The 19,120-nt window shown below is 57.0% G+C and overlaps 1 long non-coding RNA gene across 2 annotated transcripts; it reads right to left on the minus strand.

The window, feature by feature from the left end:
• Positions 1-1,574: 1,574 nt before the first annotated feature.
• LOC135182732 (uncharacterized) lies at positions 1,575-17,719 on the minus strand. Of its 2 annotated transcripts, XR_010305302.1 has the most exons (5): positions 17,654-17,690; positions 4,776-4,834; positions 3,169-3,325; positions 2,465-2,701; positions 1,575-2,073 (listed from the first exon to the last, which is right to left on the minus strand). It is a non-coding gene; the product is annotated as an uncharacterized LOC135182732 (long non-coding RNA). The 2 variants fall into 2 exon arrangements; XR_010305303.1 differs by lacking the exon at positions 4,776-4,834 and having other exon boundaries at positions 17,654-17,719.
• Positions 17,720-19,120: the final 1,401 nt, after the last annotated feature.

The following is a 19,120-nucleotide window of genomic DNA, read 5'->3' on the forward strand; positions in this document are numbered from 1 at the left end:
GGAGCTCTCTTCCAGCCTGATTGACTCTATGATTCATGTGTGTCTCTCTGTCTGCAGGTTGTTTGTTCTCTGAGTCTGTCCTGGGGGTTTTGTCTCCGCAGAAGTCACACAGACACAACCAAGTTAGCAAAGCCCCTCAGGATCACCAAGTCCCGCCTAGAACCCTACTCTACAAGATTCACCTTAAAACATAGCCCTGAGCACCACAGCCAAACCATCGTTAACCACACCCAGGTTGGGTGACTCCACCACCTCCCTGGGCAGCTCATTGCACTCCCTGACCACTCTCTTTTTCCTAACATCCAATCTAAACCTGCCCAGCCTCAGCTGAAACACTCCTGGGTTTGCTCACCCTTTTCCCCTTCCCCATCAAGGGTCAGTTTGTGAAGGCAGCAGAACTGGCAGGGATATTTGCTGTGTGGGCATCCACCCAGGTCAAGAACATGAGCTAAAGATAACAGTGCAGCCGAGCTGGAATTTCCTTCTTCTCCACTGACACAAGAGAGAGTTCTTTCAGGGTGTGAGCCAGCTTTCCAAGCTCCACAGCCAGCTGGTCAGCAAAGTCTTCTCTCCACTACCCTGAACCTTTCATCAGTGAAAAATCTGCTGTAAAATTGGGGGGGGAAGTCGTTTTGTGGAAGTAAAACAATACTCGGTCACATCCACAGCCTGGCTCCCAATCTCTCTGTTTCCTCTCTCTCTGTGGACGTTCAAAGGCAAACAATTCAGTCGTTAATTACAAACTGCTTTTGAATGCATGAAAGAAACTGCTTCAGAGCCAGCCACAGGCAGGGGACGCTGAGAATGTGACAAGTGCCAAACTGCTCTAGAAGGGCAGAAAGTCGTAGACTCGTGGAATCACCCAGGTTGGAAGAGAGCTCCAAGCTCACCCAGCCTAACCTAGCACCCAGCCCTGCCCAACCAACCACACCATGGCACTAAGTGCCTCATTCAGGCTTGGCTTCAACACCTCCAGGCACTGCCACTCCACCACCTCCCTGGGCAGCCCATTCCAATGCCAATCACACTCTCTGACAACAACTTCCTCCTAACATCCAGCCTAGACCTGCCCTGGCACAGCTTGAGGCTGTGTCCCCTTGTTCTGTTGCTGCTTGCCTGGCAGCAGAGCCCAACCCCACCTGGCTACAGCCTCCCTGCAGGGAGCTGCAGGCAGCAATGAGCTCTGCCCTGAGCCTCCTCTTCTCCTGGCTGAAGAACTTCAGCTCCCTTCAGCCTCATTGAGGCTGATGCAGTCGTTGTAACAGACACGAAGTGGAAACTTTACCTTGCTTCACTTCCCAACAGCAGAGAAAAGGGAGTTCTGCTTTGGATTAGGTGTGAAACGCTGCACCACGAGGAAGTGCTTTGCATTTCGAAAGGAGGCAGTAGAGGTGCTGCATTGGTGTGCCAGGGTCCGCGGGCACATCGGCAGCTCCTGCTGAGAGCCACTGCCCAGCTTCTGCTGGCAGCTCAGAGGTGCACAGGGGGGAAGAGACCAGCTGGAGCCTGGCAACTCAACCCTGGTAGGAACGAAAACGGAAAGTGAAGGTTGGTGCAACAGTTAGAGCTCAGGAGACAGTTGCTTTCCACTGCTCTCAATGAGCTTTTTAATCCCTTCGCGATCCAGCCCACCCTGGGGAAGGCAGTCAGAGCAGCCTGCTGGTGGAAGAGAAGCAACACAGCCGTAAGCAGAGAAGGAGCCTGGATGTGGGTAGTGTTACAGGTGCGGAGTGAGGCTTGCACAGCGCCCCTGTGGACAGCAGGAAAGGCAGGAGCAGGCTGGAATGCAGGCACACAGATGTGCACCACACACACAGGGAGGCTGCAAGCTCCCGCGGGTCCAGGCGAGTGGCACTTGGCAGCTATGAAGCAGCAGAGGGATGCTTAGAAGATCCTGGGACATTCCTGGGCACGATGTGTTGCTGTGCTGCACATGAGAGTTTGTTGCCCAGCAGGTCTCACCTGAGTGTGGCAACCCTTCTCCAAGTCCACCTGAGGCTGGAGAAGATGGGGAGGGTGGCAGTCCACAGCAGAACGTACATGAGGCAGGAGGGGGGGGGCAGTAGCTGGAGTCTGGATAGGAACAGGGAGGGAGGAGAGAAAAAAATATATATATGAAAAAGAGAGTGGATTAAACACCAAACTCAAGGAGGCCTTTGAACAGAACCATGTGGATGGTCATTTGGAAGGTCCCAGCAGCCCAGGGCAGCTTGCAGCACCAGCTCACAGTCACCTGCTCCTCAGCAGAGGAGGACTGCAGAGCCTGGTGAACTTGTATCTGCTCAGCCAGGGACAGCCATGCCACTGGCACCTCCAGCTCCACTCTGCTCTTCTTTGCCAGCACCACTGCCAGAACTTACCAGCACCCTGTGGCCAGAAGTCTTCTGCTGGCTTGCACTTCCACCCACCCTGGAAACAGGGCAGCTGCCTGTTTGCAGTTGAAAGGCAGCCTGCCCTTACTTACCAGCTGGGCTGAGGCCGAAGGAGATCACTCAGTAAGTGTTGGTGGTTACTCTCTTCTCCAAGCTGCTGCCTGCACTATCCACAGGACCTGGAAGCTGCAGGTAGGAGGGGCTGGCAGGCAGGACTCCTCTCTCTCATGGCTCTTCTCATGTTGCTCCACACTACTCAGCCAAGGCTGCTGCTGCTGTTGGGACTTCTCTTCAGGACAGCCAGCCAAGCTACCTCCTCATTGTCACCTCTTGGAAAGCAATCAAAGGGAAAGGTCTCTTTGCTCAACCTGCTCTGCTCCCCTTTGAGCCCCCCAGAATGCTCTCAGCCCCAGCATGACTGCCTCTTTCCCTAACTTCTTGCCCTCATTGGTAAGCCAAGCTTGCTTTGTTATTCTCTTTGCAGTCCCTCTCACTGAGCCTTGCCCACCTGCCCTGGTGCTCTTCTGCTCTCAGCATCTCCTCCCCAGTAAAGAATGCCCAGCAAAGTGTTGGCTTCATCACAGGGTACCACTCCTGTGGGCTCTGCCCCACTCCTGACCCAATCCCAGCCACATGTCCTCACACCACTGGCTCCAGCTGTGGCCCAGCCCCTTCCCTCCCAGGGGGCTACAACACTTCCAGGGTGGTTTTCCTCTGCAAGTCACTGTGCCACCGTCAGTGTCCCCCAACACCTGCCCGCAGCCCTCAGCTGGTAGACTGCCTGACCCGAACCTACCCACGCAGTTATTTTGTGCCCCACTCCCCCGAGATCCAGCAGCAAGGATCAGGACTGTCAGCAGTGACACCGCGCCCGAGCTGGTGGCTGTCCCCTGGGCTGTGGTCTGGCTCCACATGGTGGCTCTGCTCCTCCTCCTCTGCTCACAATCTTCCTCCTACGGAAGCGGTGACTAATGCTGATGGCACAGGCTGCTCTCCTGCATCAGCTCGGCTGTGTGGGTGTGCGAGGGGGAGAGAGAAAGAGAGAGCACAGAGAGGGGGGAGCACGCTCCTGAGATGGGCTGCAGGAGCCCGGGGGGGGCAGTGGGAGAAGGGGACAGCCCAGGGACCGCCAGGGCAGCCGGGGTCTCTGGCTGGGTGCAGCAATGTCTGGGCATGTCCGAGGAGCACTTCCCAGCAGGGCATTGCTCCTGGGTGAGCAGGGGTTTAGGCTTGGAGATGGAAGTACTGGGAAGACTCTGGGTCTCTCCTGCATGAGAATTGGAGCAGGAGGCCAGGCAGAACTGCTGAGAGCCTTCGGGCAAGTCACGCCTCAGCCCTCTGCCTCTGTTTCCCCCCGGGCAACACTTTGCTGCAGTCACTGCTCAGTGGTCTCCCAGGCTGCTGTTCTCCCCCACCAGCATGGGGCAGCTCCAGAGCTTGGCAGGACACAGCTCATGAGCACTGAATCATCAACAGTGACTGTGAAGGTTGATGCCTGCCAGCGAGGAGACATTGCCCACTGCCTCTTCAGTGGTCTGCTCCATCACCCACGAGGTGTCAGACTCTCAGGCAAAGGAGCTGCTCTCTGGGTTAGACACTTGGGGGACCCTTCACTCCCTCAGCAGTCCCACTGCTTTCCATTTGCCCCCATTACCCGCACTGGCTGGTGGCTGCTAGGAGAGACAGCGTGAGGAGGGATGCAGGATGTTGAGGGAGGCAACCTCAGAAGCCAGATCCATGAAAACTCTCAACCTGATCATGGAAAAGTGAATTGCACTGAGGTCTCTTCTTGCCAGCCCCGGGGGCCCAGCCACAATCTGTCTGTGCATGGCTGCCCTCAGGGAAGTCTTAGGTAGTTGCTCCCAAGAGCTGCAGGGCTCCAGCCTTGCTCTGCCGGAGGACACAGCCGCTGCCTGCTGTGCTGTCAGGCGTTGCCTGCAGGCTGAGTCCTAGGGATAGCAAATTCCTACCTCCAGAGTCTGCTGTCCTCTCAGGCCAGGATATTAGATCACTCCTGGTAGCCACCAGCCGGTGCCAGGTGCCCATGCCCCACCACAATACCTATGAGGAGAGACTGAGGGAGTTGGGGCTGTTCACTCTGGAGAGGAGAAGGCTCCCAAGTGACCTGATTGTGACCTTTCAGTATCTGAAGGGGGCTACAAGAAAGGGGCGGGTGGGGAGATGGGACCGAGCTGAGGCCAGGGGAAGCCTCTGCTCCCACCCTGCATGCCCCCCGGAGCTGCTCCATCATGCCTGATCACTCCCCTTGCCTGTGCCCTGCGGCTCCAGATGAACTGTGCCGAGGGACACTGCATCCTGGAGCAGCAAGAAGGGAGCAGGATCAAGCCTCTGAAGGCAGCTTAGGGGCTGAGAGCCATCTGAATAACCAAGGTTCAAAATTACCTGTGCACTGGATGAATCCCGTGGGGAAGAGAAGGATGAGCAGGGAGCTGGACCAGCAGCTGCCAAAGAGGGAGGTTCATAGAATCATAGCATCACCCAGGTTTGGAAGAGGGCTCCAAGCTCAGCCAGCCCAACCTAGCACCCAGCCCTGCCCAACCAACCAGACCATGGCACTAAGTGCCCCAGCCAGGCTTGGCTGCAACACCTCCAGCCACAGCCACTCCACCACCTCCCTGGGCAGCCCATTCCAATGCCAATCACTCTCTGACAACAACTTCCTAACAACATCCAGCCTAGACCTGCCTTGGCACAACTTGAGGCTGTGTCCCCTTCTTCTGTTGTTGTTTGCCTGGCAGCAGAGCCCAACCCCACCTGGCTACAGCCTCCCTGCAGGTAGTTGTAGACAATGAGCTCTGCCCTGAGCCTCCTCTGTTCCAAGCTTGAGCAGCAATGTCATAGAGCAAGTGCCAGTGAAAGTGCACCTAGCAGGCACCATTCTACACACTGCAGGTCCATGGGCAGGTCCAAGCCATCTGATGGGACCCCTCTTGCACCTTTTCTTCTGCAAAGCTCCTCACACAGGCCCTGCATGGGGCTGGAAATGACAACTTGTTCCAACAGGTGATCTCAGCCCTTGGAGACTGGCTGGGGGTGCTGGAAGGAGAAGCCATCTGTGGGGATTTGGAAGCAAGTGAAGGCAGGAGGCAGATTCAGTGGTCACAGTCTTGGCCCTCCCTTCTATCAAGAGAGTGTTGTCTTCAGCAGGGATGGGGATGAACCCAGGAGGGCAGAGATGGAGATCACTCACGCAGGTCCTGAACAGATCTCACCAGAAACATCCCTTGGGACAGCAAGAATGGTTTTAGGGATGCTGGAAGAGATGTTCAGGCCTCTTTTTGCCACTTTTCAAGGCACAAGAGCCAACAAGCAGCAGGGCAGCAGCATCACTGACTTAGAGGAATTCTCAAGACCTAAAGAATCCCCTCACCAGCCCCCAGAACTCAAACCCCACCACTGACCCCATGGGTACCAGTGGCACACGATTCACTCTGCAGCAGCCGGGGTGGTTTGCTCTCTGTAGCAGGAGAATGTGGCCCCAACAAGGGGGGGGAGGGTCATGACAGCTTTAAGCACCCACTGTTGGGATCAGAAATGCAGCTCTGGCAGGCACCTCCAGCTCTGAAAATGGACAGAAGCAGCAACAAGTCCCCCTCGAGTTTTTGGCACAAAAGCACCGCTAAAGGGGGAAGCAGAGCACCTCAGCTTGGGTGGCAAGGACAGAACAACTGCCAGTGCAGCCCCACAGCCCTCCAGTGCAGATCCTTCTGCAACCAGGCTCACCATGTCCTGTCCCAGCCTCAACTCACCCCACAGCATCCACCTCTTGCACTGGGGACAGATTTTCAGCCCTCATTTGGAAGGACCTCAAGGCTGCTGCAGCTGCTGCACCACAAAGCTCTTTCCTGGCTCCTGCATGGACATCTCCCTTCACAAGAGAGTGGTGAGGCACTGCAGTGTGCTGCCCAGAGGAGTGGTGAATGCCTCATCTCTGGAAGGCCAGGATGGCTGAGCAACCTGGTCGAGTGGGAGGTGACCCTGCCCATGGCAGGGGCTTGGGACTAGATGAACTTCCAGGTCCTTTCCAACTCAAACCACTCTGGGGTGCCAGCAGAGCCCATAACCACCTGGCAGAGGTTTCCTCATCAGGCTAGGTGCAGGCTGAGAGCTGCTGCAGGCCAGCTCAGCAGCCCTGTGCACCAGCACCTCAGAGGGAGCTGTCACAAGCAAAAAGCTGCCCAAATCCTGCTTATCAGGTGGGATCTGCCAATATCCCTGCTCACAGCAGTGTGACTGCAGGGGGTTTTGTCAACTGATGATACAAGGCTGAAACGAAGATAAATGAGAGCAGAACAAAGAGGGGGAAAAAAACAAACAAGAGAAAGCTCTCATCAAAACACAGAAGTGACAGGGTTGGAAGTGCCTTAGCTGAATGGGGCTCTTAGTGCCATGCTCTGGTTGGTTGGCCAGGGCTGGGTGCTAGGTTGGGCTGGATGAGCTTGGAGCTCTCTTCCAATCTGCCTGATTCTGTGAGAGAATGGTTTAGGTTGGAAGGGACCTCAGAGCTCAGCCAGTTCCAACTCCCTGCCATGTGCAGGGACCCCTCCCACTAGAACAGGTCACTTAAGGTCTCATCTAACCTGGTCCTGAACACCTCCAGGGAGGCAGCATCCAATTCCAATCTCCCTGCCATGGGCAGGGACACTTCCCACTAGATCAGGTTGCCCAGAGACACATCCAGTGTGGCCTAAAAATCTTCCAGGGATGAGGTTTTCACCATCTCTCTGGCAACCTCTTCCAGTCTCTCACCACCCTCACACTCTGGTGAGACCCCACCTGGAGTACTGCATCCAGCTCTGGAGCCCCTAGTAAAAGAGGGCTGTGGAGATGCTGGAGTGTGTCCAGAGCAGGGCCAGGAGGATGCTCAGAGGCTGCAGCAGCTCTGCTGGGAGCACAGACTGAAAGAGTTGGGGCTGTGCAGGCTGGAGCAGAGGAGGCTCCCAGGTGACCTTCTTGTGGCTTTCCAGGGTCTGAAGGGGGCTACAAGAAAGCTGGGGAGGGACTTTTGAGGCTGTGAGGAAGTGACAGGAGTGGGGGGAATGGAGCAAAGCTGGAGGTGGGGAGAGTGAGGCTGGAGGTGAGGAGGAAGTTGTTGAGCAGGAGAGTGGTGAGAGGCTGGAATGGGTTGCCCAGGGAGGTGGTTGAGGCCCCATGGCTGGAGGTGTTTGAGGCCAGGCTGGCTGAGGCTGTGTGCAGCCTGCTCTAGGGTAGGGTGCCCCTGGGCATGGCAGGGGGGTTGGGACTGGCTGCTCCTTGTGGTCCCTTCCAACCCTGCCTGATTCTGCGATTCAGATTCTGTGATTCAGTGAAGAACTTCTTCCTAACATCAAATCTGACTCTCTCCTCCTCTGGCTTGGATCCACTCTCTCCAGCCCTATCCTTACCTAACACCCTAAAAAAAAAAATCCCTCCCCAGCTTCCAGATAGTCCCCTGCAGACACTGGAAGGGCACAACAAGGCCATAGAATCAGTCAGGGTTGGAAGGGACCAGAAGGATCAGCCAGTTCCAACCCTCCTGCCATGGGCAGGGACATCTCATTTCACAGTATCACAGTGTCACAGCATCACAGTATCACCAAGGTTGGAAGAGACCTCACAGATCATCAAGTCCAACCCTTTAGCACAGAGCTCAAGGCCAGACCATGGCACCAAGTGCCACGTCCAGTCCTGCCTTGAACAGCTCCAGGGACGGCGACTCCACCACCTCCCTGGGCAGCCCATTCCAGTGCCCAATGACTCTCTCAGTGCAGAACTTTCTCCTCACCTCCAGCCTAAATCTCCCCTGGCACAGCCTGAGGCTGTGTCCTCTTGTTCTGGTGCTGGCCACCTGAGAGGAGAGCAACCTCCTCCTGGCCACAACCTCCCCTCAGGTAGTTGTAGACAGCAATAAGGTCTCCCCTGAGCCTCCTCTTCTCCAGGCTAACCAATCCCAGCTCCCTCAGCCTCTCCTCGTAGGGCTGTGCTCAAGGCCTCTCCCCAGCCTCGTTGCCCTTCTCTGGACACGCTCAAGCATCTCAATGTCCCTCCTAAACTGGGGGGCCCAGAACTGAACACAGGACTCAAGGTGAGGTCTAACCAGTGCAGAGCACAGGGGCAGAATGACCTCCCTGCTCCTGCTGGCCACACCATTCCTGATGCAGGCCAGGATGCCACTGGCTCTCTTGGCCACCTGGGCACACTGCTGGCTCATGTTCAGGCGGGTATCAATCAGTACCCCCAGATCCCTCTCTGTCTGGCTGCTCTCAGCCACTCCGACCCCAGCCTGTATCTCTGCATGGGGTTGTTGTGGCCAAAGTGCAGCACCCTGCACTTGGAGCTATTGAAGCCATCCCCTTGGACTCTGCCCATCTGTCCAGGCTGTCAAGGACCAGCTGCAGAGCCCTTCTGCCCCCCAAACCCAGCCACTTCCCCCCAACAAAGTTTGGGAAGCTGGGGCTGTGAGTGCCACTGTAAAGGCTTGCTCCAGTGCCACGGGGGGCTCACCTGTCAGCAGGCCAGGAGCATCTCTGCATGCTGGGTTTAATCACCCCGAATATTTCACTTGCTCATGCAGAGGCATAATCAATTATCTTATTTAAAGGCATTACGATAATGGGTGTGTAAAATGGAGCCATTCCCTGCATTGCATTAGCTTCTCTAATTATAGGAGAATGTTTGGAGCTAAAATGTCAGCCTGTCAGCTGGCAGCTCTGTAATTCATGAGCTGCATTCTCCAGCACGGATGGAGCTGACGGGGGGGGGGGGGGGGGGGGGGGGCAGCATGGATGGAGCTGATGGGGGGGGGGGGGGGGGGGGAATATTGCATCCATTGCTTTCTGCTGCCTTTGGCCTCCAATTTGGCTGCTCTGGAGGTGGTGGTAAATCCCACCCTGTTTTCCTTGCAGCATGGTGAGGCCAACCCATGCTTGCCTCAGCTGGGTGGGCATAGGATGGCTTAGATAGGATGGGACCTCGGAGATCATCTGCACTGAACTTGCTGCCTCTCCACGCAAGGCCTTATCCAGCCTGGGCTTCAGCACCCCCAGGCAGGAGGCAGCCACAGCCTCCCTGGGCAGCCTGTGCCAGAGTCTCAGCACCTCTGGTAGGGCCATGCCACCTGAGTGCCATTGCTTGGCTCTAGATGCTCAGCAGCAAGTGAGCAAACAGGCAGCACCCACAACATACACAACAGTACACAGAGAGGGATCATGGAATGGCTCAGGTTGGAAGGGAGCTCAGAGGTCATCAACTCCAACTTCCCTGCTACACTCAGCTGCTCAAGGCTTTATCTAACTTGGCCCTCAACACCCCCAGGCAGGAGGCAGCCACAGCCTCCCTGGGCAGCCTGTGCCAGAGTCTCACCACCCTCCTGCTGCACTACTTCTTCCTCAGCTCCACTCTAACCCTGCTCTGCCTCAGCTTCAAATCATTCCCCCTTGGCCTGTCTCTAGACACCCTCTGCAGCTTTCCTGCAGGATCCCTTCTCCTATTTGCAGGCAGCTCTGAGGTCCCCCTGGAGCCTTCTCCTCTGCAGGCTGCACCCCCCCAGCTCCCTCAGCCTGTGCTCACAGCAGAGCTGCTGCAGCCCTTGGAGCATCTTTGTGGCCTCCACTCCAGCAGCTCTGTGTCCTCCTGCTGGGGACACAAGAACTGGAGACAGTATTCCAGGTGAGTTCAGAGCCTAAAAACTCCACACTAGAGCCAGCCCAGCTTTGGCGCTGCTCCTTAGCTAAAGCTTGGCCCACCTGGAGATCAAATGTGTGGTTATGCATCAAGCTCTTGGGCAGTGTGGAGCTGTCAGAGTGCAGCTATGAGCTTGGTCACCCTTGCAGTGCCACCTGGCAGGAGGATACCCAGGCAGCAGCAGTGCTGGAGGCAGAAGACAAACCCGCCAGGGACTTTTAAGAGCACCCTCCTCTGAGTGAGGAATGATGAGAGCCCTCCAGCTCCCAGTGATTAAAGCAGAGGGATGAGATAAAAATAGTGAGCTTGTTTCTTGGGAGCTTTGGGGCTGCCCTGGAGCACCACCCGAGGGAGAGCAGCCTGGATGGCTTCGCTGCCTGCCTTTGGCAGGACACACCATGGGCACGTCCACGTTGCCACTTCTAGGTGGTCAGTCAGTGGGAGAAGAAACCCCCCTTTGACCTGGCAAGTGAGAAAGGAGGAGCCTGGGGGGGTTGGAAGCTGTGAAATGTTCTCAGCAAAAGAGCAGTGCTGGAGTTAGGGATGGGGAGGCTGAGAGAGGACTGAAACCCCCAACTGCTATCACCTCGGGAGCAGGGGCAGTGAGAAGCACTGCTCTGGAGGTGACACTTCAGCAGCAGCACAAAGGGTATGGCCCTGAGAGGGAAAGGAAACTTGCAGCTCTGCCATCGACCACAGGGACAATCACACAGGGGAGCACCACTGCTTTGCCCAGCTCCAGGTGATGCTTCTCCTCAGGCAGTAACTCTGCAGTCACCCTGGAGACAGGCACTGCAGCACTGCACACACCACACCATGCCATGCTGCTGTGGGCACTGCAGTCTGCTGGCCTGTACCTGTGTCCTGGCTTCCAGACCAAGCCATTTAGTGCAGTGACCTGTCCTCTGTGCAGCAGAGCAGGACCTGAACACAGAACCACCCAAGTTGAAGAGAGCTCCAAGCTCAGCCAGCCCAACCTAGCACCCAGCCCTGCCCAACCAACCAGACCATGGCACTAAGTGCCCCAGCCAGGCTTGGCTGCAACACCTCCAGCCACAGCCACTCCACCACCTCCCTAGGCAGCCCATTCCAATGCCAATCACTCTCTCTGACAACAACTTCCTCTTGTAGTGACAGGATGAAGGGTAATGGGTTTCAACTGGCAGAGGGGAGATTCAAACTAGATGTTAGGAAAGGGTTCTTGACAATGAGGGTGGTGAGACACTGGCACAGGATGCCCAGGGAGGTTGTGGCTGCTCCCTCCCTAGGCATGTCCAAGGCCAGGTTGGATGAGGTCTTGAGCAACCTATTCTAGTGGGAGGTGTCCCTGCCTATGGCAGGGGGTTGGAACTGGCTGAGCTTTGAGGTACCTTCCAACCTAAACCATTCCATGATTCTACCATCCAGGCTAGACCTGCCCTGGCACAGCTTCAGGCTGTGTCCCCTCATTCTGTCGCTGGGTGCCTGGCAGCAGAGCCCAACCCCACCTGGCTACAGCCTCCCTGCAGGCAGCTGCAGGCAGCAATGAGCTCTGCCCTGAGCCTCCTCTGCTGCAGGCTGCACACCCCCAGCTCCCTCAGCCTCTCCTCACAGGGCTCTGCTCCAGGCCCCTCACCTGTCCTTTCACACATCACCTCTGCCTCAACCCTCCTGTTCCCACCTTCCCCACGTGTGGGTATCCTAAGGCAGGCATCATCCCAAAGCTGCCAAGGATCTGCACCATGCCATTAGGGGGCTTATTAAGTAGTGGTGCTCCAATTTAACAGCTATTAGGCAGCGTGGTGCCCTTTAGCAGAGCAGGAGAACCTGCAAATGGAAGCCCCTGCAGAACCCTAAGTGGCTGAGTTTAACTTTATGGCTCCAATTAGAGGAGCACTAAAGCAGCACCAGTGCCCTGGATTTATTAGCACTCAGCCCAACCCCAAGCTGCTGCTGGCCAGTTCTAGCAGTGGGCACAAGCAGGTGCTTTGCCAGCCATGCCTCTGTGCCACAGAGATGGGCAGCTGTGCCCCAGCAGGGGAGCTTCTAGGGAAGGGATGGCAGCAGGGAATCAGGGAAGAGCAGAGGTCGAGCCTGTGCCTGGTGGTTGCTCTGACAGGAGTTTCCCATGGTGAGGGGGGTCTCACCAGCTCCTGAGAGGTTAAAGCAAGGAAAAGCCTCTCCAGGTCCCAGGTCTTCCTTTGGTCTGGATGGGCAGGACAAGGAGCGTGGTGGGAGCAGTATGGGGAGCAGAGAGAGGCCTTCCCATGCAATCCAGAGCTGTTCAGAAAGCCTGCTTGTTCCAGGAGGTTTATAGGCAGCCTTTGCCTAATAAAGTGATGGTTTGGCTTCTCACACCACCCTAATTACTTGCCACAGCAACGAGAGACAGCTCTGAGGCGCTTTGTTCCGTGACCCAGCCAGCAGGATGCACAAGCCCAGAGAGAGGATGGAGACTTGGGGTCAGGCATCCCCACCCCTCAGCCCCAGCCTTTGAGGTCATTTCCTCACACACCTCCTGTTTCCCATTTCCTCACCACAGCTCCCCAAAGCAGCAGCCCAAACCCCTCACAAAGGGCCTCTCTTGCCCGGGTCGTGTTGTGTTGTTGGCAGGACCCTTTGCCAGCTACGTGGATGAGAGAAGTGTTTCAGCACCCTGCTGCTGCTGGTCTGAGACTGCAAATGTCCCCTCCCTGGGACAGAAAGACGTCCCCAACCCTGAGCTAAGGAGGGCTGGGGGGAGGCAGGACAGCAGGACTGAGCAAGACCCTACACTGGACCCTCCAGCAGCACCTTACCCCCGAAGCAATCCACCCATGGGGCTGCAGCAGGACAGCAAACGAGGCAGCTCCTACCTCACCATCCCTTCCCAGACTTCCAAGGCTGCCGTGGCAGCCCAGGAAGGGTTTTGCTGCTGCAGCTTTCTCCCTGTCCCCGGTGCTGGCTCCTTACCCGGTGTGTGCTGTCGCTTTCTCCCCTCCGACAGTGCCTAGCAGCTCCTCTCCCCCCTGCTTCATTCAAACAAACAAAGCAAACCCCCCCGGCTTTTGTAACCAGAGGGAAATTAGTAGCAGGTGAAAGCAGATTTTAACGAGACCAAACTGTTCCTAATGTAGCTCAGGAACAGCCTTTTTTGTTCCCCTCCCTTTAGCTGCTCTGCTATTTGAGCGGGTAAAGAGCAAATCAGCATGAGGAGCACTTTTGCCTTTCCTGGGCAGAGCACAGGTCTGGCAGGGAGAGCTTGTCCCAGGCATCTGTGTCCCCACCTGCTCCCTCGTGGACCTCCCACCAGCCATCCTCTGCCTGTTCCCCGCAGCCCTTGCTCATGCGAGATGCTGGCAGTGGGAACCGAAGCGCAGAAAGCGAACTCCTTGCAGCTCCCCATCGACTGTTTCCTTCTGTTCTCGCATGACTTCACCCGGGGCTGGGATTTTTGGGCGGGTTGGGGTTTTGCTTTGAGCTCTGAAAAGGAAGATCAACCGCAAGCCCCAGATTTCCAACGCTTGGGAACACAAAGTCCCACGTTCGGGTTGCAGACCAACCTCCTGGACGTGGCCACAGGCTCCCCCGAGGGGAGCTGCCCCTCGGAGCCAATGCAGGGCGCTTGGCTTGCGTTCGTTAGCTCCTCCTGCTCCTCCTGCTGCCGGTTCCTCTCGGTTTGTTTACATGAAGAACCCTCCCCTCCCCGCTCCCCCAGCTCTCCACACACATTAGAGGAACATTATGGGATATTTATAGCTCAGCTGAGCTTGCTAAATGCCTTCTTCTAGGAAAATAGTTCATCAAACTGTCTGGTTTGACTCTTTGTTTCATCTCTCCTGCCCATCTGCTCCCACCGCCGCGGCTGGCAGCCCAGCAGCACCTGAGCGGGGACGGGCACCGCTGGGCACGGCTCCGTGTGGGCACATCAGCTGGCTTCAGCAGGGAGCAGCAAGTGTGAAACCAGCCCTACTGGCTCCCTGGGCACCCCCTCCAGTGTCACTGCACAGCCAAGTGTCCTGAAAGCAGCTCCCAGCCAAGCTGAACACCCCACGGCTGGGGCAGCTCAGGGGGGAGTAAAGGGACTTAGGGCCGGGAGGATGAGCAGAGGGCAGGAGCTGCTCTGCTGTCAGGAGAGACTGAGGGAGCTGGGGCTGCTCAGGCTGGAGAGAAGGCTCCCAGCTGACCTTAGTGTGGCCTTGCAGTATCTGAAGGGGGCTACAAGGAAGCTGGGGAGGGACTTTTTAGGCTGTCAGGTAGTGATAGGACTGGGAGGGGGGTGGAACAAAGCTGGAAATGGAAAGATTTAGCCTGGATGTTAGGAAGAAGTTGTTCAGCATGAGGGTGATGAGAGGCTGGAAGGAGTCGCCCAGGGAGGTGGTGGAAACCAGCCCTCAGATTTACTACATCCCCTCTCAGTCTTCTCTTCTCCAGACTAAGCAGCCCCAGGGCCCTCAGCCCCTCCTCACTAGGCAGTGCTCCAGTCCCCAAATCATCCTCACAGCCCTCCCTTGGGCCCTCTCCAGCAGATCCCTGTCCCTCTTCAATTGGGCAGCCCAAAACTGAAGGCAGGACTCAAGGTGAGATCTCACCAGAGCAGAGTAGAAGGGCAGGAGAACCTCCCTGGATCTGCTGCACACACTCTGCTCAATGCCCCCCAGGTCCCCATTGTCCCTCTTGGCCCCCAGGGCACATTGCTGTGCCATGGATGCTCTCCCCCAGCACCCCCAGGTCCCTCTCCACAGGGCTGCTCTCCAGCAGTCACCTCCCAGCCTGTGCTGGTGCAGTTTGTTATCCCTCCCCAGGTGCAGGACTCTGCACTTGTCCTTGTTGAGCCTCATTTGGTCCTTCTGTGCCCAGCTCTGCCCATCCAGGGCTCTGGATGGCCTCACAGCCTGCAGCTGTAGCAGCCAAGCCTCCCAGCTTGGTGCCATCAGCAACAGCTTTTCTCACCCCCCAGGGGCAGAGCTCCAAGGCACCCTGCTGATCCCTCTGTGTCCCCACCTGCGACTGCACGGCCAAAAGCTCCTCTGCTCCCCTTTCTTGGTACCTAGGAGGGGAAGATCTGAGCTCACTGTGGTTTACTGTCAGGTTTGGCAGCCTTCTGCTGTTTGCTTGGATTGAGATATAAATTGAGTTTGGTTTTCTCTGGCTGACTCAGTTATTTGTTGTAGGAATGAGGCATGTGGGAATGGATTAGACAGGGGAAAGATTTCTCTTTCAGGCACTCTTTCATGCCCTGTCCCATCCTTTCCTGGTGTGGCCTCACATCAGCAATGAATTTTCAAGCTCCTTTCCCTCACTGTTAGGTCACAACAGGATGCAGATTTTTTTCCCTCCTGACACACTTGAGCTTCTTCCCCCAAATTCTGCAATGCTTTAGCACAGAGAAAGCTTCCCCAGTGGTGCAATCACTTCTAGGTCTGCTCCCCACCCATATCTTTCTCCCTCCCTCAGTCCCCACCAGTCACTTTGCTGGAAACCGTGCAAAGCATTGCAGGGGTTCCTCAACTGTGCCTACAGTGATCTCCCTGCCTGTGGAGCTGCCAAGCTCCCCTCATCCTTACATCTTCTGTTTGTGCAGACCAGGACCAGCACAGGATCCTCTCCACACCTTGCTCAAATCCTTCCTGTCTGCCTGCTCACAGAAGGGCCCCCACGGAGCCCAAGGAATGGTAGAATAGAACCACAGAATCAGGCAGGGTTGGAAGGGACCACAAGGAGCAGCCAGTTCCAAGCCCCCTGCCATGCCCAGGGACACCCTACCCTAGAGCAGGCTGCACACAGCCTCAGCCAGCCTGGCCTTAGACACCTGCAGGGATGGAGCCTCAACCACCTCCCTGGGCAAGCCCTTCCAGGAGAAGAGCATCAGCACAGCATTAACAGCTGGAAGTGCTCACCAGCTCTGCCATCCCAGCAGCAGTGCTGCTTCATCAGGCTATGACACTCTGGGCTTCCCCCAGCATCCTCAGCCCACCTGAGGGCAAGTAGAGCTTCCTCCCTCACCCACCCACCCCCCAAATCCCTGGGCACGCTGCAGGCAGCAGAGCCCAGCCCTGGCTCCTAACATCCCTCCCCCATGGCGCCTGTGGGAAGCTTTCATGGAGAACCTGTAAGATCCTCCTGTCTGCAGCCCTTGGCAGGGGCCGCGGGTCCTCACAGCATCCCTGAAGCCACAGCACACTCTGCAGGTACCTGAGCCACAGCACTGACCCCAGACCCTCTGCCTGGTCCTCCCCAAGCGGCACGACCCAAGCCCTGGCCACCCCCTGTGCCCCTGGGGCTAGTGGCAGTGGGCTGCAGAGGAGCCGTGCCCACAGCCCTGCCCAGCAGGCACTGGGAGCTGGAGCCACGCAGAGCTCATGTCCACAGACACCAGTGGACAAGCACAGGCATCAAATAGAGCCCACTGCAGCACCCTGCTGCCACCTGCCCCCACAGCACTGCCCACAGGCTGCAGCTTCCCTCTGCAGCCTGCTGACTACCTGGGGCGAGGCTGGGGGGGCTGAGGGCAGCTGCCACACATCTTTGCCCCTTCCTTTGCTCAGCCCAGCTGCAGGGCTCCAGCTCAGCACAGCAACAGCTCCTCTAATCCTATCAGCACAAACATGGTTTATAGCACTGCCACCGCTCCCTGGCAGCACTTCTAAATCACCCCTGCAGTGGTCTCCAGCCCTCAGCACAGCACCAACCCCTGCCCCAGCCCTCTGCTGAGGTCAGAGGCACTGCAAGAGTCTCATCTGCAAAGGGCTGTCTAGCAGGAGGCACCAAAAGAACCCCAGTAAGGACACCTCTGCCTCAGCCCTTCTGGGGTGATGAGAAGCTCCACAGGAGCCTGCAGTGTGAGTGCAGCCCAGACACAACCCTGTGCTGGGCTGCAGCAAGAGCAGTGTGGGCACAGGGCAAGGGAGGGGATTCTGCCCCTTGGCTCTGCTCTCCTCACACCCCACCTGCAGTCCTGGGGGCAGTTCTGGAGCTCCCAGCACAAGCAGGACATGGAAGTGTTGGAGCCAGTGCAGAGGAGGTCACCAAGATGCTGAGAGGGCTGCAGCAGCTCTGCTGTGAGCACAGGCTGAGAGAGTTGGGGCTGTGCAGCCTGGAGAAGAGAAGGCTTGGAGGAGACCTTGGAGTGGCCTTGCAGGATCTGAAGGGGTCTACAGTAAGGCTGGGAGGGACTATTGACAAGGTCTTGTAGTGACAGGAGGAGAAGGAATGGGTTTGAAGTGGCAGAGGGGAGATTGAAACTGGATGTAAGGAAGAAGTTGTTTGCAGTGAGGGTGGTGAGACACTGGCACAGGTTGCTCAGGGAGGTTGTGGAGCACAGAAGCACAGAATGGGATCTTTGATCCCATTCTGTGCTTCTGTGCTCCACAACCTCCCTGGAGGTGTTGAGGACCAGGTTGGATGAGGCCTTGAGTGACCTGTTCTAGTGGGAGGTGTCCCTGCCTACAGCAGGGAGCTGGAACTGGCTGAGCTTTGAGCTCCCCCCAACCTGAAGCACTGTATGGTTCCACAGCACTCAGGAATGGCCTGCAGGTGAAGGGGTGAGAGAACAGAAAAGGACACTTGAGGCAAAAATCTCACCAAGGCAAAAACCAAAAGCCCAAAGAAAAAGATAAGGAAGAGCTCAACAACCTTACCAGGAAAAGCAGAGCATGCACAGCCCAGACCTCCTTCCAACCTTCTTGCCCCCCCCTCCAGGGCTTTTTATACCCTGCTCAACTCTCTCAGAACATGCCCAGTAGCTGCTGCCAGCCCCTCAGAGCAGACACCCCCTTTAAAGAGCCCACACATGGCTGGGCACATGAATGGTTTGGGTGAGGGAAGGGAGAGCAGCACCCTCAGCACGTTGCAGATGACACTGAACAGAGCCACAGTGTTGATGTGCTGGAGGGGAAGAAGGCTCTGCAGAGGGACCTGGACAGGTTAAATCCATGGGCTGAGGTCAACACAATGAAGCTTTAACAGGGCCAAGTGCTGGGTCCTGCCCTTGGTTCACAGTGACCCCCAGCACTGCTTCAGGCTTGGGGTAGAGTGGTCAGGAAGCAGCCAGTGGGAAGGGATCTGGGGGTGCTGAATGGGAGCCAGCAGTGTGCTCAGGTGGCCAAGGACAAAGCCAGCAGGAGTAGGGCAGGGATGGTGCCCCCGTGGTGGGCACTGGTGAGGCCACGGCTTGAGTACTGGGTTCAGTTCTGGGCTCCATAACCCAGGGAAGGCATTGAGGGGTTGGAGAGTGCCCAGAGAAGAGCAGCGAGGCTGGGGAGGGGTTTGGAGGGCACCATACAGGGAGCAGCTGAGGGAGCTGGAGGGGTTTAGTCTGCAGAAGAGAAGGCTGAGGGGAGACTTCATTGCCCTCTACAGCTACCTGAGAGGAGGTTGGGCTGAGGCTGGGGTTGGTCTCTTCTGCCAAGTACCCAGCAACAGGATGAGAAGAAATGGGTTTGAGTTGTGCCAGGGGAGGGGTAGGTTGGACATGAGGAAAAACCTCTTCAGAGAGGAGTGAAGGGTTGGAACAGGCTGCCCAGGGAGGTGGTGGAGGTGTTCAAGAGGCACTTCAGGGCATGGCTTAGTGGTCATGGTGGTTGGGCTGTGGTTGGACTCAATGATCTTTAAAAGTCTTTTCCAGCTGCAGTGATTCTCTGGCTCTGTGGAGAGCAGCTGTGGCTGCTGACCCCCTCCCCAGCCCCCAAAAGCAGTTTCACCTGTGGAAACCACTTCCCAGCTCCTGGCCACCTCCTTGCCCCGGTGCCAGTGGCCCTAGTGCAGGGCAGCAGGCCAGAGCTTGGCAGAAAGCAGCTGCACTTCTGAGCAGAGCTCCTGCAGGATCCTTTCCCGCACGCTGTGGCGCAGCAGCCACCGCAGCCTGCCCACCTTGGAGCACAGGAGCTGCGAGGCAGACGGAGCCTCTGGGTGATGAAGCACTGCAGCACAGGCTGCCAGCAGCCACCCAGGATGCTCCTAAAGAGCCTCAAGGCAAGCCTGGACAAGGGGAATCTGCTGCCCGAGCCCTATGCGGCAGCCAGCCCTTGGCTGCGCTTCCCAGCAGGGAGGCTGCTGGCCAGGAGAGCCTCTCTGGGCTGTCCCGGGGGCTGCACCAGTCCTGTGGC

This window comes from Pogoniulus pusillus, chromosome 17, assembly GCF_015220805.1.
Source record: "Pogoniulus pusillus isolate bPogPus1 chromosome 17, bPogPus1.pri, whole genome shotgun sequence".
In the NCBI taxonomy this organism is placed as follows: domain Eukaryota; kingdom Metazoa; phylum Chordata; class Aves; order Piciformes; family Lybiidae; genus Pogoniulus; species Pogoniulus pusillus.